General features: G+C 44.0%; 1 pseudogene; it reads left to right on the forward strand.

Moving 5' to 3' along the window:
• Positions 1–22290, forward strand: part of LOC122312006 — a 35888-nt pseudogene that overhangs the window by 11553 nt on the left and 2045 nt on the right.

Consider the following 22290-nt stretch of genomic DNA (forward strand, 5'->3'; position numbering starts at 1 on the left):
ATTTAGTATTATAATCCCTTTCTGTCAAGGATACAATGTTAGATATCATAATTCAAAAAATCGGTAAATAAACGACTAAGTAAACTTTATCAATAAACTTAAATAACGTATATAACATGCCCTTTTATAGGGTTGGGAATTTCACTTTCATAAAATTTTATTGCACCAGGTTATAAAGATCCAAAAATACCTCAAAGCATGAATAGAAATTTATATTAGAACTTAGTGATAATTGTAGAGAATGACATTACCTGAAAACTTAGTAAACACTTTCAATGTCATTTTGTTGTGACAAACCAAATGCTAAGAGATTCAAATACAGTAAATAGATACATTACATATCAAGTAGGGTAAAATTGATTTTAATTTTTAATTGACATTCACACATTTTTAGAGGACATTCATGCATATAACAACATTTTCCTTTTAATCTCTCAAGTGGCCAACCCACATTTACACCACTTATTTAAGGGCTGACAATCTCAAGGATCTCAGTTACGTGCCTGCAGCCCATCTAGGATATGGACCAAACAAGATGGCTTGCTCCCACCCCCCTATCTCTGGTACAATTGCACATCAATCATAAGGCCAACTTAAATGAAAACTTGAAAAACGTTATTTTAGAACTTATTTTGAAATTATTCAACCATATGAAGATGAACCCCCTAGTTTCATATACTCAAAACCCCAGGCGCTTGGGTATGACATCAGTGTGTGACATTTGGTGTTCTACTTTCACGCCGAATGTAATCTGGATGGGAAAAATGGCTGTTCAAAAAATAGATGGTAAAGTTTCTTAAACCATTCACATACTAGTGAGTGGTTTCTTCTGAAGTTTTAGCACTTTTGTGATGATTGGGGATTAAGAACCTCTTATCAACAAACAATATCTGGTTAAGTTTGGGTTGTATGTAGGTTAAATGATGTTCTCTCTTTCTGTATTTTGAGGTCTAGATCTTGTATCATAAGGATTTTTTAACCTAAATCATTCCATGCGCAAGTATTGGTCTAAGAAATATAAGCCAATTGACATATGATCTTATTCGGTACTTTATATTTAATTTGTTGCTTTGTCACCTATCAAAAAAGAAAATTAGCTTGTTTTGTATGATGCAGTGAGACTGAGTGAATCACTCTACAGTGTTAAGAGTGTTGAAGAAAATGGTATGCTCTTGGATGAATTAAGTCGGCTTGCTGGGTTTGCTAGCTCTGAAAATTCCTGTCTTCCTGTTGGTGCTCACGTTGCCACGCAATCTAACAAGATAGAAGAATCACATCTATGGTTATCGGGAAGAGAGTTTAGCACAAGTGTGGACTCTTCTCTTTCTGGTCATTTCATGTATGTTGATCCAGACATTTCAGCTGAACTGCGTAATAAGGTAAACTTGAATGTTTAGTGGGAAATAGTGTGTTTTGTTTGGAGTTTAGAGAATTTGAAGCCAGCTGTCAATCTGTTATTAAGTGTTGTTTTGGGTGGGGGGGGGGGGGGGTTGGGGGGACACCCTGCTTCTGTCGAGTAAGCATCTCTATAGGTACCTCGAGCAACTCCTGAGATGATTGATATCTTTGGTAGGTTGTTGAGGCTGCCACCAGAGAAGGTGCCAAAGTTGTAGAAAAATGGTTTGCTGGTTGCAATGCCAGTCATGTGGTTTGTGAAGGCACTTCTGTCCAAAGATATCTTGGCTACTCTAACAACCTTGTCACGGTGAGTGCCTCCTCAGTCATTTATATGTTTGTGAACGAAACTTATGTTTTATTTAGCTTTGAGGATATATATTTCTATTATGAAGTTATATGTTGCGTAGATGGTTGGTATGCTTCACTTAATCTGTTTTCGGTGGTCTTCCTATTTGCACATCATATTGGTGAAATTTCTGTAGTATGGAAAACATCAATATACCTGATAGGAATTGGAATCAATATACCTGATAGGAATTGGAGAGTTCTCTATGTAATTACTGTTGTGAAAAACGATGACAATGAATTGAAAATAACACCGAATGAGAAAAAAAACGATCACACACGCAATCACACACGACACAAGATGTACGTGGTTCGGCAAATTGCCTACGTCCACGGGAGCTGCAGAGGATTTTATTATTGAGGAATCACACTACAAGATGGGTCACAACACAGTTCATCCAAAGTGTTTTCGTAGCTGCTCTATTACAGACAAAAGAGGCAAAAATCATATATATAGTTCAAACGGCGGAATCCCTAAAACGCATGTTCGCTCGAGTGGCGTGTCGAGCGCGCATCGAGCGAACTTCCCTTCCGCATCCCGCTCGAGCTCACTGTCGAGCTGACGTCGAGCGTTTGACTCTACCTGATTTCGCTCGAGGGGCCAATGCCTCCGCTCGAGCGAACTCCTCCTGCTCGAGCTCACTGTCGAGCTGACATCGAGCGTTCGACTCTGCCTGATTTCGCTCGAGCGGCCAATGACTCCGCTCGAGCGGTGTGGACCAGACTCCACAGTACTCAACAATTCTCCCACTTGGAGACTGGTACACTCGCTGTATCGCCGTCTTCCTCAAACATGATATCCTCCACCTCTGCAACTCACTGCTCCTGTCTTCATTCTAGAAGACCAACTGAAGTTGCGCACAACTTCAGTTTCTCAAGCGTAACACCCTTTGTCAACATATCAGCAGGGTTCTTGCTTCCACATATCTTCTCAAGTAACAACTGTCCGTCATCTAACAATGACCGTATGAAGTGATACCTGATCTGAATGTGCTTGGTCCTGGAATGGAATGCTGGATTCTTGGCAAGGAATATGGCACTCTGACTGTCACTGTAGAGAGTGCCTTTCTGATTCTTCTTACCCAATTCTTCCAAGAAGCCTTGTAGCCATACCATCTCCTTTGCAGCCTCTGACACTGCAATATACTCAGCTTCTGTTGTAGACAAAGAAACTGTTTTCTGTAAATTAGAACCCCATGACACTGCAGTACCACCAAGTGTATAAACAAAGCCCGTGGTACTCTTTCTGCTGTCAATATCTCCAGCTAAATCAGCATCAACATAGCCCTGCACCTCCAAGCTCTCTCCAAAGAAACATAAACAGGTTTCTGAGGAACCCTTTAGGTACCTCAAAATCCACTTCACTGCTTCCCAATGCTGCTTTCCTGGGTTACTCATGTATCTACTCACAACTCCCACTGCATGGGCAATATCCGGTCTTGTGCAAACCATAGCATACATAAGTGAACCAATGGCTGTGGCATAAGGAACCTTACTCATGTAATCTCGTTCCTCCTCTGACTCTGGTGACTGATTCTTGCTGAGTCTGAAGTGACTTCCCAAGGGTGTGCCAACTGGTTTGGCCTTGTCCATGTTGAACCTGCTGAGTACCTTTTTCACATACTCAGCCTGTGAGAGTCTCAACGTACCTCTGACTCTGTCTCTGACAATTCTCATGCCAAGGATTTGCTTTGCAACTCCCAAATCCTTCATTGCAAAGTGCTCTGACATCTGCTTTTTCAGATTATTGATCTCATCAATACTAACCCCTGCAATAAGCATGTCATCCACATACAACAGCAAAATAATGTAAGAATTGTCAAAATGCCTGACATAGCAACAGTGATCTGCCTGACATCTAATATACCCTGCACTGTGCATAAAGTTGTCAAATTTCTTGTACCACTGTCTAGGAGCTTGCTTCAGGCCATACAAGCTCTTCTTCAGTCTGCAAACTGAACCTTCCTTTCCCTGTACCACAAACCCCTCAGGCTGGTGCATGTAGATGTCTTCTTCAAGGTCTCCATGAAGAAAAGCTGTCTTCACATCTAACTGCTCAAGAAATAGATCTTCAGTGGCAACCATAGCCAGTACCATCCTGATAGTTGTGATCTTTACCACAGGAGAAAAGATCTCAGAGTAGTCAATACCCTGCTTTTGCTGAAAGCCTTTTACAACAAGTCTAGCCTTGTACCTCTTACTGCCGTCATGCTCAGTTTTCACTCGGTACACCCACTTGTTGTGTAATGCCTTCTTCCCTGATGGAAGTTCTGTCAACTCCCAGGTCTGATTCCCTAGCAAGGAATCCATCTCGTCTTTCATGGCCAGCTCCCACTTGCTAGAATTCTCATCTTGCAAGGTTTCTTCATAACTCTGCGGTTCTCCACCATCTGTCAACAGAATGTAATTCAAAGTAGGTGAGAAACGCTGTGGAGGACGTATAGTCCTAACTGACCTGCGAACTGCAACTGTAGGAGTAGACGGTTCTGAAACTGCCTGCGGAATAATAGGAATGGGTGTACTGGACCCACTCTCCTCGTCACTCACATCTCTACACTGCACTGTGACCTCTGGTAGGTCATCCAATCCTACAAACTCGGACTCTTGAGGAGCTGCTGCAGGAACTGTACTCGACTTATCCTTGTACATCATTTTCTCATTGAAAATCACATTCCTGCTTCTTATGATTTTCCGACCCTGATCATCCCAGAAACGATAGCCAAATGCCTCGTCTCCATAGCCAATGAAATAGCATTTCTTTGACTTAGCCTCAAGCTTACTACGAGCATCAGAATCAACAAGCACATAAGAAAGACAACCAAAGGTTTTAAGGTGAGAAAACTTAACCTCTTTCCCGCTCCAAACCTCCTCAGGCAATCCACAATCCAGTGGAACTGATGGCCCTCTGTTTATCAAATAAACGGCAGTGCTGACTGCATCTGCCCAGAAAGTGGGTGGTAGTCCAGCGTGCAACCTCATGCTTCTAGCACGCTCATTAATAGTCCTGTTCATACGCTCAACAACTCCATTTTGCTGTGGTGTCCCAGGAATGGTCTTCTCCATTCTGATACCCAGAGCTGCACAATACTCCTTGAACCCGCCATCAACATACTCACCACCATTGTCAGACCTCAAACACTTCAGTTTCAAGCCTGTCTCTGTCTCAACCATGGCTTTCCAAATTTTGAAAACATTAAATACTTCAGATTTATGTTTCAAAAAATAAATCCATACCTTCCTACTATGGTCATCAATGACCGTAACATAGTAGCGAGAACCTCCAAGAGATGCAACTGGAGAAGGACCCCACACATCTGTGTGCACAAGATCAAGTCTTCCTGTCTTTGGCGTCCTGCCACTTTTCAAGAAGCTGACCTTCTTTTGTTTCCCCATAACACAACTCTCACACATACCGAGATCAACTGTCTTCAGTTCTGGTAGCTTGCCTCTAGACAGAAGTTCCGTCATACCCTTCTGACTCATATGGCCAAGCCTACAATGCCACAAATCTGCTGTGCTCTCTGCAACGGTAGTAGCAATAGTGTCAATTAAACCAGTAGTCATATAAAGTGTACCAGTTTTCTTACCCCGAGCTAATACCAATGCCCCTTTTGTGACCTTCCAGGTGCTATCTGAGAACACCACTGAATGACCACACTCATCAAGCTGCCCAATAGAAATGAGGTTCTTCTTCAACTCAGGAATGTGCCTGACCTTTTGCAAGGTCCATTTGTTCTTGCCAGGGAGTGCAATGTCAATGTCTCCCATCCCCACTACGTTCAGAGCCTCACCATCAGCCAAATATACCTTCCCAAAGTCACCTGCAACATAATTCCTCATTAGTTCCCGGTGGGAAGATGTATGGAAGGAAGCCCCTGAATCCAGTATCCAGTCATCAACTGGACTATGAACTGCAAGCAATAGTGCATCCTGTACTTCTTCAGTTACCACATTAGCACTATCATTCTCCGTCTTCTTGGGGTTTTTGCAGTTTTTCTTTATGTGGCCAGCTTTGCCACAATTCCAGCAAGTTGCCTGCTGACCAGGCCTCGACTTGCTCTTGCCCCTGTACTTTGATTTTGATCTTCCTCTGTTTGAATTCCTGTCATGTGATCTCCCTCGAGAGTCAACATTTAGGGCTGAACTCAAACCCGAGGTCTCGCCTGAATCTTTCCTGCGCACCTCCTCAGCCAAAATCAAATCACGAATATCATCATATTTCAGTTTATTTTTACCAGCAGAATTACTAACAGCCATTCTCATGGCTTCCCAACTATTTGACAATGAAGCCAATAATATCAGTGCACGTATCTCATCATCAAATTCAATTTCAACAGACGACAATTGATTTGTGATAGTATTAAAATCATTCAGATGTTGTGCAACAGACGTACTATCTGCCATTTTCAAATTGAATAACCTTTTCATCAGATGTACCTTGTTATTCGCTGACGGCTTTTCATACATACCTGACAAAGCCGCCATGAGATCCGCCGTCGTCTTCTCCTTGATGACGTTGTGTGCAACGGATCTCGACAGGGTTAATCGAATAACCCCCAGAACCTGTCGATCCAACAGATTCCAACTAGCATCATCCATCTTTTCCGGTTGCTGCCCCAATAGTGGAAGATGAAGTTTCTTCCCATAGAGGTAGTCCTCTATCTGCATCCTCCAGTATCCAAAATCCGTGCCATCAAACTTCTCGATCCCCGATACCTTCAATTCATCTCCAGCCATCGTTTCTCCTCAAACCCGAACCTTGGCTCTTGATACCAATTGTTGTGAAAAACGATGACAATGAATTGAAAATAACACCGAATGAGAAAAAAAACGATCACACACGCAATCACACACGACACAAGATGTACGTGGTTCGGCAAATTGCCTACGTCCACGGGAGCTGCAGAGGATTTTATTATTGAGGAATCACACTACAAGATGGGTCACAACACTGTTCATCCAAAGTGTTTTCGTAGCTGCTCTATTACAGACAAAAGAGGCAAAAATCATATATATAGTTCAAACGGCGGAATCCCTAAAACGCATGTTCGCTCGAGTGGCGTGTCGAGCGCGCATCGAGCGAACTTCCCTTCCGCATCCCGCTCGAGCTCACTGTCGAGCTGACGTCGAGCGTTTGACTCTGCCTGATTTCGCTCGAGGGGCCAATGCCTCCGCTCGAGCGAACTCCTCCTGCTCGAGCTCACTGTCGAGCTGACATCGAGCGTTCGACTCTGCCTGATTTCGCTCGAGCGGCCAATGACTCCGCTCGAGCGGTGTGGACCAGACTCCACAGTACTCAACAATTCTCCCACTTGGAGACTGGTACACTCGCTGTATCGCCGTCTTCCTCAAACATGATATCCTCCACCTCTGCAACTCACTGCTCCTGTCTTCATTCTAGAAGACCAACTGAAGTTGCGCACAACTTCAGTTTCTCAAGCGTAACACCCTTTGTCAACATATCAGCAGGGTTCTTGCTTCCACATATCTTCTCAAGTAACAACTGTCCGTCATCTAACAATGACCGTATGAAGTGATACCTGATCTGAATGTGCTTGGTCCTGGAATGGAATGCTGGATTCTTGGCAAGGAATATGGCACTCTGACTGTCACTGTAGAGAGTGCCTTTCTGATTCTTCTTACCCAATTCTTCCAAGAAGCCTTGTAGCCATACCATCTCCTTTGCAGCCTCTGACACTGCAATATACTCAGCTTCTGTTGTAGACAAAGAAACTGTTTTCTGTAAATTAGAACCCCATGACACTGCAGTACCACCAAGTGTATAAACAAAGCCCGTGGTACTCTTTCTGCTGTCAATATCTCCAGCTAAATCAGCATCAACATAGCCCTGCACCTCCAAGCTCTCTCCAAAGAAACATAAACAGGTTTCTGAGGAACCCTTTAGGTACCTCAAAATCCACTTCACTGCTTCCCAATGCTGCTTTCCTGGGTTACTCATGTATCTACTCACAACTCCCACTGCATGGGCAATATCCGGTCTTGTGCAAACCATAGCATACATAAGTGAACCAATGGCTGTGGCATAAGGAACCTTACTCATGTAATCTCGTTCCTCCTCTGACTCTGGTGACTGATTCTTGCTGAGTCTGAAGTGACTTCCCAAGGGTGTGCCAACTGGTTTGGCCTTGTCCATGTTGAACCTGCTGAGTACCTTTTTCACATACTCAGCCTGTGAGAGTCTCAACGTACCTCTGACTCTGTCTCTGACAATTCTCATGCCAAGGATTTGCTTTGCAACTCCCAAATCCTTCATTGCAAAGTGCTCTGACATCTGCTTTTTCAGATTATTGATCTCATCAATACTAACCCCTGCAATAAGCATGTCATCCACATACAACAGCAAAATAATGTAAGAATTGTCAAAATGCCTGACATAGCAACAGTGATCTGCCTGACATCTAATATACCCTGCACTGTGCATAAAGTTGTCAAATTTCTTGTACCACTGTCTAGGAGCTTGCTTCAGGCCATACAAGCTCTTCTTCAGTCTGCAAACTGAACCTTCCTTTCCCTGTACCACAAACCCCTCAGGCTGGTGCATGTAGATGTCTTCTTCAAGGTCTCCATGAAGAAAAGCTGTCTTCACATCTAACTGCTCAAGAAATAGATCTTCAGTGGCAACCATAGCCAGTACCATCCTGATAGTTGTGATCTTTACCACAGGAGAAAAGATCTCAGAGTAGTCAATACCCTGCTTTTGCTGAAAGCCTTTTACAACAAGTCTAGCCTTGTACCTCTTACTACCGTCATGCTCAGTTTTCACTCGGTACACCCACTTGTTGTGTAATGCCTTCTTCCCTGATGGAAGTTCTGTCAACTCCCAGGTCTGATTCCCTAGCAAGGAATCCATCTCGTCTTTCATGGCCAGCTCCCACTTGCTAGAATTCTCATCTTGCAAGGTTTCTTCATAACTCTGCGGTTCTCCACCATCTGTCAACAGAATGTAATTCAAAGTAGGTGAGAAACGCTGTGGAGGACGTATAGTCCTAACTGACCTGCGAACTGCAACTGTAGGAGTAGACGGTTCTGAAACTGCCTGCGGAATAATAGGAATGGGTGTACTGGACCCACTCTCCTCGTCACTCACATCTCTACACTGCACTGTGACCTCTGGTAGGTCATCCAATCCTACAAACTCGGACTCTTGAGGAGCTGCTGCAGGAACTGTACTCGACTTATCCTTGTACATCATTTTCTCATTGAAAATCACATTCCTGCTTCTTATGATTTTCCGACCCTGATCATCCCAGAAACGATAGCCAAATGCCTCGTCTCCATAGCCAATGAAATAGCATTTCTTTGACTTAGCCTCAAGCTTACTACGAGCATCAGAATCAACAAGCACATAAGAAAGACAACCAAAGGTTTTAAGGTGAGAAAACTTAACCTCTTTCCCGCTCCAAACCTCCTCAGGCAATCCACAATCCAGTGGAACTGATGGCCCTCTGTTTATCAAATAAACGGCAGTGCTGACTGCATCTGCCCAGAAAGTGGGTGGTAGTCCAGCGTGCAACCTCATGCTTCTAGCACGCTCATTAATAGTCCTGTTCATACGCTCAACAACTCCATTTTGCTGTGGTGTCCCAGGAATGGTCTTCTCCATTCTGATACCCAGAGCTGCACAATACTCCTTGAACCCGCCATCAACATACTCACCACCATTGTCAGACCTCAAACACTTCAGTTTCAAGCCTGTCTCTGTCTCAACCATGGCTTTCCAAATTTTGAAAACATTAAATACTTCAGATTTATGTTTCAAAAAATAAATCCATACCTTCCTACTATGGTCATCAATGACCGTAACATAGTAGCGAGAACCTCCAAGAGATGCAACTGGAGAAGGACCCCACACATCTGTGTGCACAAGATCAAGTCTTCCTGTCTTTGGCGTCCTGCCACTTTTCAAGAAGCTGACCTTCTTTTGTTTCCCCATAACACAACTCTCACACATACCGAGATCAACTGTCTTCAGTTCTGGTAGCTTGCCTCTAGACAGAAGTTCCGTCATACCCTTCTGACTCATATGGCCAAGCCTACAATGCCACAAATCTGCTGTGCTCTCTGCAACGGTAGTAGCAATAGTGTCAATTAAACCAGTAGTCATATAAAGTGTACCAGTTTTCTTACCCCGAGCTAATACCAATGCCCCTTTTGTGACCTTCCAGGTGCTATCTGAGAACACCACTGAATGACCACACTCATCAAGCTGCCCAATAGAAATGAGGTTCTTCTTCAACTCAGGAATGTGCCTGACCTTTTGCAAGGTCCATTTGTTCTTGCCAGGGAGTGCAATGTCAATGTCTCCCATCCCCACTACGTTCAGAGCCTCACCATCAGCCAAATATACCTTCCCAAAGTCACCTGCAACATAATTCCTCATTAGTTCCCGGTGGGAAGATGTATGGAAGGAAGCCCCTGAATCCAGTATCCAGTCATCAACTGGACTATGAACTGCAAGCAATAGTGCATCCTGTACTTCTTCAGTTACCACATTAGCACTATCATTCTCCGTCTTCTTGGGGTTTTTGCAGTTTTTCTTTATGTGGCCAGCTTTGCCACAATTCCAGCAAGTTGCCTGCTGACCAGGCCTCGACTTGCTCTTGCCCCTGTACTTTGATTTTGATCTTCCTCTGTTTGAATTCCTGTCATGTGATCTCCCTCGAGAGTCAACATTTAGGGCTGAACTCAAACCCGAGGTCTCGCCTGAATCTTTCCTGCGCACCTCCTCAGCCAAAATCAAATCACGAATATCATCATATTTCAGTTTATTTTTACCAGCAGAATTACTAACAGCCATTCTCATGGCTTCCCAACTATTTGACAATGAAGCCAATAATATCAGTGCACGTATCTCATCATCAAATTCAATTTCAACAGACGACAATTGATTTGTGATAGTATTAAAATCATTCAGATGTTGTGCAACAGACGTACTATCTGCCATTTTCAAATTGAATAACCTTTTCATCAGATGTACCTTGTTATTCGCTGACGGCTTTTCATACATACCTGACAAAGCCGCCATGAGATCCGCCGTCGTCTTCTCCTTGATGACGTTGTGTGCAACGGATCTCGACAGGGTTAATCGAATAACCCCCAGAACCTGTCGATCCAACAGATTCCAACTAGCATCATCCATCTTTTCCGGTTGCTGCCCCAATAGTGGAAGATGAAGTTTCTTCCCATAGAGGTAGTCCTCTATCTGCATCCTCCAGTATCCAAAATCCGTGCCATCAAACTTCTCGATCCCCGATACCTTCAATTCATCTCCAGCCATCGTTTCTCCTCAAACCCGAACCTTGGCTCTTGATACCAATTGTTGTGAAAAACGATGACAATGAATTGAAAATAACACCGAATGAGAAAAAAAACGATCACACACGCAATCACACACGACACAAGATGTACGTGGTTCGGCAAATTGCCTACGTCCACGGGAGCTGCAGAGGATTTTATTATTGAGGAATCACACTACAAGATGGGTCACAACACTGTTCATCCAAAGTGTTTTCGTAGCTGCTCTATTACAGACAAAAGAGGCAAAAATCATATATATAGTTCAAACGGCGGAATCCCTAAAACGCATGTTCGCTCGAGTGGCGTGTCGAGCGCGCATCGAGCGAACTTCCCTTCCGCATCCCGCTCGAGCTCACTGTCGAGCTGACGTCGAGCGTTTGACTCTGCCTGATTTCGCTCGAGGGGCCAATGCCTCCGCTCGAGCGAACTCCTCCTGCTCGAGCTCACTGTCGAGCTGACATCGAGCGTTCGACTCTGCCTGATTTCGCTCGAGCGGCCAATGACTCCGCTCGAGCGGTGTGGACCAGACTCCACAGTACTCAACAATTCTCCCACTTGGAGACTGGTACACTCGCTGTATCGCCGTCTTCCTCAAACATGATATCCTCCACCTCTGCAACTCACTGCTCCTGTCTTCATTCTAGAAGACCAACTGAAGTTGCGCACAACTTCAGTTTCTCAAGCGTAACACCCTTTGTCAACATATCAGCAGGGTTCTTGCTTCCACATATCTTCTCAAGTAACAACTGTCCGTCATCTAACAATGACCGTATGAAGTGATACCTGATCTGAATGTGCTTGGTCCTGGAATGGAATGCTGGATTCTTGGCAAGGAATATGGCACTCTGACTGTCACTGTAGAGAGTGCCTTTCTGATTCTTCTTACCCAATTCTTCCAAGAAGCCTTGTAGCCATACCATCTCCTTTGCAGCCTCTGACACTGCAATATACTCAGCTTCTGTTGTAGACAAAGAAACTGTTTTCTGTAAATTAGAACCCCATGACACTGCAGTACCACCAAGTGTATAAACAAAGCCCGTGGTACTCTTTCTGCTGTCAATATCTCCAGCTAAATCAGCATCAACATAGCCCTGCACCTCCAAGCTCTCTCCAAAGAAACATAAACAGGTTTCTGAGGAACCCTTTAGGTACCTCAAAATCCACTTCACTGCTTCCCAATGCTGCTTTCCTGGGTTACTCATGTATCTACTCACAACTCCCACTGCATGGGCAATATCCGGTCTTGTGCAAACCATAGCATACATAAGTGAACCAATGGCTGTGGCATAAGGAACCTTACTCATGTAATCTCGTTCCTCCTCTGACTCTGGTGACTGATTCTTGCTGAGTCTGAAGTGACTTCCCAAGGGTGTGCCAACTGGTTTGGCCTTGTCCATGTTGAACCTGCTGAGTACCTTTTTCACATACTCAGCCTGTGAGAGTCTCAACGTACCTCTGACTCTGTCTCTGACAATTCTCATGCCAAGGATTTGCTTTGCAACTCCCAAATCCTTCATTGCAAAGTGCTCTGACATCTGCTTTTTCAGATTATTGATCTCATCAATACTAACCCCTGCAATAAGCATGTCATCCACATACAACAGCAAAATAATGTAAGAATTGTCAAAATGCCTGACATAGCAACAGTGATCTGCCTGACATCTAATATACCCTGCACTGTGCATAAAGTTGTCAAATTTCTTGTACCACTGTCTAGGAGCTTGCTTCAGGCCATACAAGCTCTTCTTCAGTCTGCAAACTGAACCTTCCTTTCCCTGTACCACAAACCCCTCAGGCTGGTGCATGTAGATGTCTTCTTCAAGGTCTCCATGAAGAAAAGCTGTCTTCACATCTAACTGCTCAAGAAATAGATCTTCAGTGGCAACCATAGCCAGTACCATCCTGATAGTTGTGATCTTTACCACAGGAGAAAAGATCTCAGAGTAGTCAATACCCTGCTTTTGCTGAAAGCCTTTTACAACAAGTCTAGCCTTGTACCTCTTACTGCCGTCATGCTCAGTTTTCACTCGGTACACCCACTTGTTGTGTAATGCCTTCTTCCCTGATGGAAGTTCTGTCAACTCCCAGGTCTGATTCCCTAGCAAGGAATCCATCTCGTCTTTCATGGCCAGCTCCCACTTGCTAGAATTCTCATCTTGCAAGGTTTCTTCATAACTCTGCGGTTCTCCACCATCTGTCAACAGAATGTAATTCAAAGTAGGTGAGAAACGCTGTGGAGGACGTATAGTCCTAACTGACCTGCGAACTGCAACTGTAGGAGTAGACGGTTCTGAAACTGCCTGCGGAATAATAGGAATGGGTGTACTGGACCCACTCTCCTCGTCACTCACATCTCTACACTGCACTGTGACCTCTGGTAGGTCATCCAATCCTACAAACTCGGACTCTTGAGGAGCTGCTGCAGGAACTGTACTCGACTTATCCTTGTACATCATTTTCTCATTGAAAATCACATTCCTGCTTCTTAATATTTTCCGACCCTGATCATCCCAGAAACGATAGCCAAATGCCTCGTCTCCATAGCCAATGAAATAGCATTTCTTTGACTTAGCCTCAAGCTTACTACGAGCATCAGAATCAACAAGCACATAAGAAAGACAACCAAAGGTTTTAAGGTGAGAAAACTTAACCTCTTTCCCGCTCCAAACCTCCTCAGGCAATCCACAATCCAGTGGAACTGATGGCCCTCTGTTTATCAAATAAACGGCATTGCTGACTGCATCTGCCCAGAAAGTGGGTGGTAGTCCAGCGTGCAACCTCATGCTTCTAGCACGCTCATTAATAGTCCTGTTCATACGCTCAACAACTCCATTTTGCTGTGGTGTCCCAGGAATGGTCTTCTCCATTCTGATACCCAGAGCTGCACAATACTCCTTGAACCCGCCATCAACATACTCACCACCATTGTCAGACCTCAAACACTTCAGTTTCAAGCCTGTCTCTGTCTCAACCATGGCTTTCCAAATTTTGAAAACATTAAATACTTCAGATTTATGTTTCAAAAAATAAATCCATACCTTCCTACTATGGTCATCAATGAACGTAACATAGTAGCGAGAACCTCCAAGAGATGCAACTGGAGAAGGACCCCACACATCTGTGTGCACAAGATCAAGTCTTCCTGTCTTTGGCGTCCTGCCACTTTTCAAGAAGCTGACCTTCTTTTGTTTCCCCATAACACAACTCTCACACATACCGAGATCAACTGTCTTCAGTTCTGGTAGCTTGCCTCTAGACAGAAGTTCCGTCATACCCTTCTGACTCATATGGCCAAGCCTACAATGCCACAAATCTGCTGTGCTCTCTGCAACGGTAGTAGCAATAGTGTCAATTAAACCAGTAGTCATATAAAGTGTACCAGTTTTCTTACCCCGAGCTAATACCAATGCCCCTTTTGTGACCTTCCAGGTGCTATCTGAGAACACCACTGAATGACCACACTCATCAAGCTGCCCAACAGAAATGAGGTTCTTCTTCAACTCAGGAATGTGCCTGACCTTTTGCAAGGTCCATTTGTTCTTGCCAGGGAGTGCAATGTCAATGTCTCCCATCCCCACTACGTTCAGAGCCTCACCATCAGCCAAATATACCTTCCCAAAGTCACCTGCAACATAATTCCTCATTAGTTCCCGGTGGGAAGATGTATGGAAGGAAGCCCCTGAATCCAGTATCCAGTCATCAACTGGACTATGAACTGCAAGCAATAGTGCATCCTGTACTTCTTCAGTTACCACATTAGCACTATCATTCTCCGTCTTCTTGGGGTTTTTGCAGTTTTTCTTTATGTGGCCAGCTTTGCCACAATTCCAGCAAGTTGCCTGCTGACCAGGCCTCGACTTGCTCTTGCCCCTGTACTTTGATTTTGATCTTCCTCTGTTTGAATTCCTGTCATGTGATCTCCCTCGAGAGTCAACATTTAGGGCTGAACTCAAACCCGAGGTCTCGCCTGAATCTTTCCTGCGCACCTCCTCAGCCAAAATCAAATCACGAATATCATCATATTTCAGTTTATTTTTACCAGCAGAATTACTAACAGCCATTCTCATGGCTTCCCAACTATTTGGCAATGAAGCCAATAATATCAGTGCACGTATCTCATCATCAAATTCAATTTCAACAGACGACAATTGATTTGTGATAGTATTAAAATCATTCAGATGTTGTGCAACAGACGTACTATCTGCCATTTTCAAATTGAATAACCTTTTCATCAGATGTACCTTGTTATTCGCTGACGGCTTTTCATACATACCTGACAAAGCCGCCATGAGATCCGCCGTCGTCTTCTCCTTGATGACGTTGTGTGCAACGGATCTCGACAGGGTTAATCGAATAACCCCCAGAACCTGTCGATCCAACAGATTCCAACTAGCATCATCCATCTTTTCCGGTTGCTGCCCCAATAGTGGAAGATGAAGTTTCTTCCCATAGAGGTAGTCCTCTATCTGCATCCTCCAGTATCCAAAATCCGTGCCATCAAACTTCTCGATCCCCGATACCTTCAATTCATCTCCAGCCATCGTTTCTCCTCAGACCCGAACCTTGGCTCTTGATACCAATTGTTGTGAAAAACGATGACAATGAATTGAAAATAACACCGAATGAGAAAAAAAACGATCACACACGCAATCACACACGACACAAGATGTACGTGGTTCGGCAAATTGCCTACGTCCACGGGAGCTGCAGAGGATTTTATTATTGAGGAATCACACTACAAGATGGGTCACAACACTGTTCATCCACAGTGTTTTTGTGGCTGCTCTATTACAGACAAAAGAGGCAAAAATCATATATATAGTTCAAACGGCGGAATCCCTAAAACGCATGTTCGCTCGAGCGGCGTGTCGAGCGCGCGTCGAGCGAACTTCCCTTCCGCATCCCGCTCGAGCTCACTGTCGAGCTGACGTCGAGCGTTCGACTCTGCCTGATTTCGCTCGAGCGGCCAATGCCTCCGCTCGAGCGAACTCCTCCTGCTCGAGCTCACTGTCGAGCTGACATCGAGCGTTCGACTCTGCCTGATTTCGCTCGAGCGGCCAATGACTCCGCTCGAGCGGTGTGGACCAGACTCCACAGTACTCAACAATTCTCCCACTTGGAGACTGGTACACTCGCTGTATCGCCGTCTTCCTCAAACATGATATCCTCCACCTCTGCAACTCACTGCTCCTGTCTTCATTCTAGAAGACCAACTGAAGTTGCGCACAACTTCAGTTTCTCAAGCGTAACACCCTTTGTCAACATATCAGCAGGGTTCTTGCTTCCACATATCTTCTCAAGTAACAACTGTCCGTCATCTAACAATGACCGTATGAAGTGATACCTGATCTGAATGTGCTTGGTCCTGGAATGGAATGCTGGATTCTTGGCAAGGAATATGGCACTCTGACTGTCACTGTAGAGAGTGCCTTTCTGATTCTTCTTACCCAATTCTTCCAAGAAGCCTTGTAGCCATACCATCTCCTTTGCAGCCTCTGACACTGCAATATACTCAGCTTCTGTTGTAGACAAAGAAACTGTTTTCTGTAAATTAGAACCCCATGACACTGCAGTACCACCAAGTGTATAAACAAAGCCCGTGGTACTCTTTCTGCTGTCAATATCTCCAGCTAAATCAGCATCAACATAGCCCTGCACCTCCAAGCTCTCTCCAAAGAAACATAAACAGGTTTCTGAGGAACCCTTTAGGTACCTCAAAATCCACTTCACTGCTTCCCAATGCTGCTTTCCTGGGTTACTCATGTATCTACTCACAACTCCCACTGCATGGGCAATATCCGGTCTTGTGCAAACCATAGCATACATAAGTGAACCAATGGCTGTGGCATAAGGAACCTTACTCATGTAATCTCGTTCCTCCTCTGACTCTGGTGACTGATTCTTGCTGAGTCTGAAGTGACTTCCCAAGGGTGTGCCAACTGGTTTGGCCTTGTCCATGTTGAACCTGCTGAGTACCTTTTTCACATACTCAGCCTGTGAGAGTCTCAACGTACCTCTGACTCTGTCTCTGACAATTCTCATGCCAAGGATTTGCTTTGCAACTCCCAAATCCTTCATTGCAAAGTGCTCTGACATCTGCTTTTTCAGATTATTGATCTCATCAATACTAACCCCTGCAATAAGCATGTCATCCACATACAACAGCAAAATAATGTAAGAATTGTCAAAATGCCTGACATAGCAACAGTGATCTGCCTGACATCTAATATACCCTGCACTGTGCATAAAGTTGTCAAATTTCTTGTACCACTGTCTAGGAGCTTGCTTCAGGCCATACAAGCTCTTCTTCAGTCTGCAAACTGAACCTTCCTTTCCCTGTACCACAAACCCCTCAGGCTGGTGCATGTAGATGTCTTCTTCAAGGTCTCCATGAAGAAAAGCTGTCTTCACATCTAACTGCTCAAGAAATAGATCTTCAGTGGCAACCATAGCCAGTACCATCCTGATAGTTGTGATCTTTACCACAGGAGAAAAGATCTCAGAGTAGTCAATACCCTGCTTTTGCTGAAAGCCTTTTACAACAAGTCTAGCCTTGTACCTCTTACTGCCGTCATGCTCAGTTTTCACTCGGTACACCCACTTGTTGTGTAATGCCTTCTTCCCTGATGGAAGTTCTGTCAACTCCCAGGTCTGATTCCCTAGCAAGGAATCCATCTCGTCTTTCATGGCCAGCTCCCACTTGCTAGAATTCTCATCTTGCAAGGTTTCTTCATAACTCTGCGGTTCTCCACCATCTGTCAACAGAATGTAATTCAAAGTAGGTGAGAAACGCTGTGGAGGACGTATAGTCCTAACTGACCTGCGAACTGCAACTGTAGGAGTAGACGGTTCTGAAACTGCCTGCGGAATAATAGGAATGGGTGTACTGGACCCACTCTCCTCGTCACTCACATCTCTACACTGCACTGTGACCTCTGGTAGGTCATCCAATCCTACAAACTCGGACTCTTGAGGAGCTGCTGCAGGAACTGTACTCGACTTATCCTTGTACATCATTTTCTCATTGAAAATCACATTCCTGCTTCTTAATATTTTCCGACCCTGATCATCCCAGAAACGATAGCCAAATGCCTCGTCTCCATAGCCAATGAAATAGCATTTCTTTGACTTAGCCTCAAGCTTACTACGAGCATCAGAATCAACAAGCACATAAGAAAGACAACCAAAGGTTTTAAGGTGAGAAAACTTAACCTCTTTCCCGCTCCAAACCTCCTCAGGCAATCCACAATCCAGTGGAACTGATGGCCCTCTGTTTATCAAATAAACGGCATTGCTGACTGCATCTGCCCAGAAAGTGGGTGGTAGTCCAGCGTGCAACCTCATGCTTCTAGCACGCTCATTAATAGTCCTGTTCATACGCTCAACAACTCCATTTTGCTGTGGTGTCCCAGGAATGGTCTTCTCCATTCTGATACCCAGAGCTGCACAATACTCCTTGAACCCGCCATCAACATACTCACCACCATTGTCAGACCTCAAACACTTCAGTTTCAAGCCTGTCTCTGTCTCAACCATGGCTTTCCAAATTTTGAAAACATTAAATACTTCAGATTTATGTTTCAAAAAATAAATCCATACCTTCCTACTATGGTCATCAATGAACGTAACATAGTAGCGAGAACCTCCAAGAGATGCAACTGGAGAAGGACCCCACACATCTGTGTGCACAAGATCAAGTCTTCCTGTCTTTGGCGTCCTGCCACTTTTCAAGAAGCTGACCTTCTTTTGTTTCCCCATAACACAACTCTCACACATACCGAGATCAACTGTCTTCAGTTCTGGTAGCTTGCCTCTAGACAGAAGTTCCGTCATACCCTTCTGACTCATATGGCCAAGCCTACAATGCCACAAATCTGCTGTGCTCTCTGCAACGGTAGTAGCAATAGTGTCAATTAAACCAGTAGTCATATAAAGTGTACCAGTTTTCTTACCCCGAGCTAATACCAATGCCCCTTTTGTGACCTTCCAGGTGCTATCTGAGAACACCACTGAATGACCACACTCATCAAGCTGCCCAACAGAAATGAGGTTCTTCTTCAACTCAGGAATGTGCCTGACCTTTTGCAAGGTCCATTTGTTCTTGCCAGGGAGTGCAATGTCAATGTCTCCCATCCCCACTACGTTCAGAGCCTCACCATCAGCCAAATATACCTTCCCAAAGTCACCTGCAACATAATTCCTCATTAGTTCCCGGTGGGAAGATGTATGGAAGGAAGCCCCTGAATCCAGTATCCAGTCATCAACTGGACTATGAACTGCAAGCAATAGTGCATCCTGTACTTCTTCAGTTACCACATTAGCACTATCATTCTCCGTCTTCTTGGGGTTTTTGCAGTTTTTCTTTATGTGGCCAGCTTTGCCACAATTCCAGCAAGTTGCCTGCTGACCAGGCCTCGACTTGCTCTTGCCCCTGTACTTTGATTTTGATCTTCCTCTGTTTGAATTCCTGTCATGTGATCTCCCTCGAGAGTCAACATTTAGGGCTGAACTCAAACCCGAGGTCTCGCCTGAATCTTTCCTGCGCACCTCCTCAGCCAAAATCAAATCACGAATATCATCATATTTCAGTTTATTTTTACCAGCAGAATTACTAACAGCCATTCTCATGGCTTCCCAACTATTTGGCAATGAAGCCAATAATATCAGTGCACGTATCTCATCATCAAATTCAATTTCAACAGACGACAATTGATTTGTGATAGTATTAAAATCATTCAGATGTTGTGCAACAGACGTACTATCTGCCATTTTCAAATTGAATAACCTTTTCATCAGATGTACCTTGTTATTCGCTGACGGCTTTTCATACATACCTGACAAAGCCGCCATGAGATCCGCCGTCGTCTTCTCCTTGATGACGTTGTGTGCAACGGATCTCGACAGGGTTAATCGAATAACCCCCAGAACCTGTCGATCCAACAGATTCCAACTAGCATCATCCATCTTTTCCGGTTGCTGCCCCAATAGTGGAAGATGAAGTTTCTTCCCATAGAGGTAGTCCTCTATCTGCATCCTCCAGTATCCAAAATCCGTGCCATCAAACTTCTCGATCCCTGATACCTTCAATTCATCTCCAGCCATCGTTTCTCCTCAGACCCGAACCTTGGCTCTTGATACCAATTGTTGTGAAAAACGATGACAATGAATTGAAAATAACACCGAATGAGAAAAAAAACGATCACACACGCAATCACACACGACACAAGATGTACGTGGTTCGGCAAATTGCCTACGTCCACGGGAGCTGCAGAGGATTTTATTATTGAGGAATCACACTACAAGATGGGTCACAACACTGTTCATCCACAGTGTTTTTGTGGCTGCTCTATTACAGACAAAAGAGGCAAAAATCATATATATAGTTCAAACGGCGGAATCCCTAAAACGCATGTTCGCTCGAGCGGCGTGTCGAGTGCGCGTCGAGCGAACTTCCCTTCCGCATCTCGCTCGAGCTCACTGTCGAGCTGACGTCGAGCGTTCGACTCTGCCTGATTTCGCTCGAGCGGCCAATGCCTCCGCTCGAGCGAACTCCTCCTGCTCGAGCTCACTGTCGAGCTGACATCGAGCGTTCGACTCTGCCTGATTTCGCTCGAGCGGCCAATGACTCCGCTCGAGCGGTGTGGACCAGACTCCACAGTACTCAACAATTACTTTACTCACAATGAAGTTTATCTGTGTCTCAGTTACTGTGGGTAACATTGATATACCTGATAACAGAGTGCTCTACATAATTACTTTAATCACAACGAGGTTTATCTAATATAATAATGTCTCTCAGCCACTATGGGTTCTGAAAACAGCAAAGGATAAATATGTGTGACGGCTTGTTCATATGTCTGCTGACTTGGCCAGGCAGATCAGTATGCTGATTGAAGATTCTCAAAAAGGCATTGCAAGGAAGGTAAATATTGTTTCTTAATTTTAAAATTATGAAACTCCATTTCTATTCTACATCAAACATACTGTGAATATTGAAAATATTAATCTTTTGTTTCATTTCATTTTCTTTTCTACACCCTACCTCAATTTGGTGGTAAATGGGTGGCATGAAGTTGGATGAGATTTTAGGTTCAATTCGTACCATATATTACTGATGTGGCTGGGGTGTGGATCGTCAAATAATATTTTGAGCTGTAAAATGGTATGGATAACGAGTTGACAAAATATGTAATAGACAACATGGATGTAAGAAGGGGAATCTTATCATTTTAGTATCCTGGGATAAATGAGAATAAGGAATTTGTAGTAATTCAACGAAATCTGTGATGGTCAACCTGATACTTATACATTTATGTTAGCTGGACAATTTCAATTAACTTTAGCACAGATTTCGATCTTCTGAAATTCTTATTTTGGGTCAAATTTTATCCTGATAATGGGGAAAAGGTTTTTTTCAAAGTGCCCAGCGATTTTTTTTTTTTTTAAATATTAATGTTCATTAAATTTTCAATGTCCTATGTGCATTTTTCTTCTTAAAGTTTCTCTTGTTATCATAAAAACTTTGTAGGAAATACATGGGAAAAATGCTCCTGAGGATCGGAAGTTTAGAAATAAAGCAAGCCTCACTGAAAGGCAACAGGTTGTGAGTTCTGCTAAAATTTCTGTTAGAAATCGTCGTGGTCGCCGTATGCAGGTAAGAGGTTAATCATATTCAACCTTCCTATTGTGCTTCACGTTGGTGCATGATTATTTTGTCATGCTATTATTCCAACAGTAACGATGGTTAACTTTATGATAGATGAACATGTTTAACTAATTGACGTTAGAATCAGCTAGCAAATTTGATCTGCATGAAATCGAGTCTTCTTTTTTGGTGAAAGATCCCGATTCATATCATCTGTATGATGGAAGGTCTCCACAGCAGTGCTTGACCTTCACTGTGGGCTATGTATTCAGCTGAAAAGGTTTTCGAGGAAACCGTTTTCTGCCCTTTTGTATATGGTAGCTATGGAGCCAATATCCCTCAACCAAAGCAGCCCAATCCCTCACCTTTTCCACCAGCAACACTACTCTGCCAACACTAACCTCTGATGTCTACCATCACCTTGCCGACACAACTGGTTGTCATTTATTTGACTTGTCACAACCAACCCTTTGCCACGAGAGCTGACTTTGACTCCAACTATCCTGCTTCTCTAACTCCAAGGGTCCATTTGGTCTCATGTTACCCAGTCCTAATTCATCCCTCATGTTTTGAGTTAACCTAGA

Source organism: Carya illinoinensis, chromosome 5 (genome assembly GCF_018687715.1).
Source record: "Carya illinoinensis cultivar Pawnee chromosome 5, C.illinoinensisPawnee_v1, whole genome shotgun sequence".
Lineage (NCBI taxonomy): Eukaryota > Viridiplantae > Streptophyta > Magnoliopsida > Fagales > Juglandaceae > Carya > Carya illinoinensis.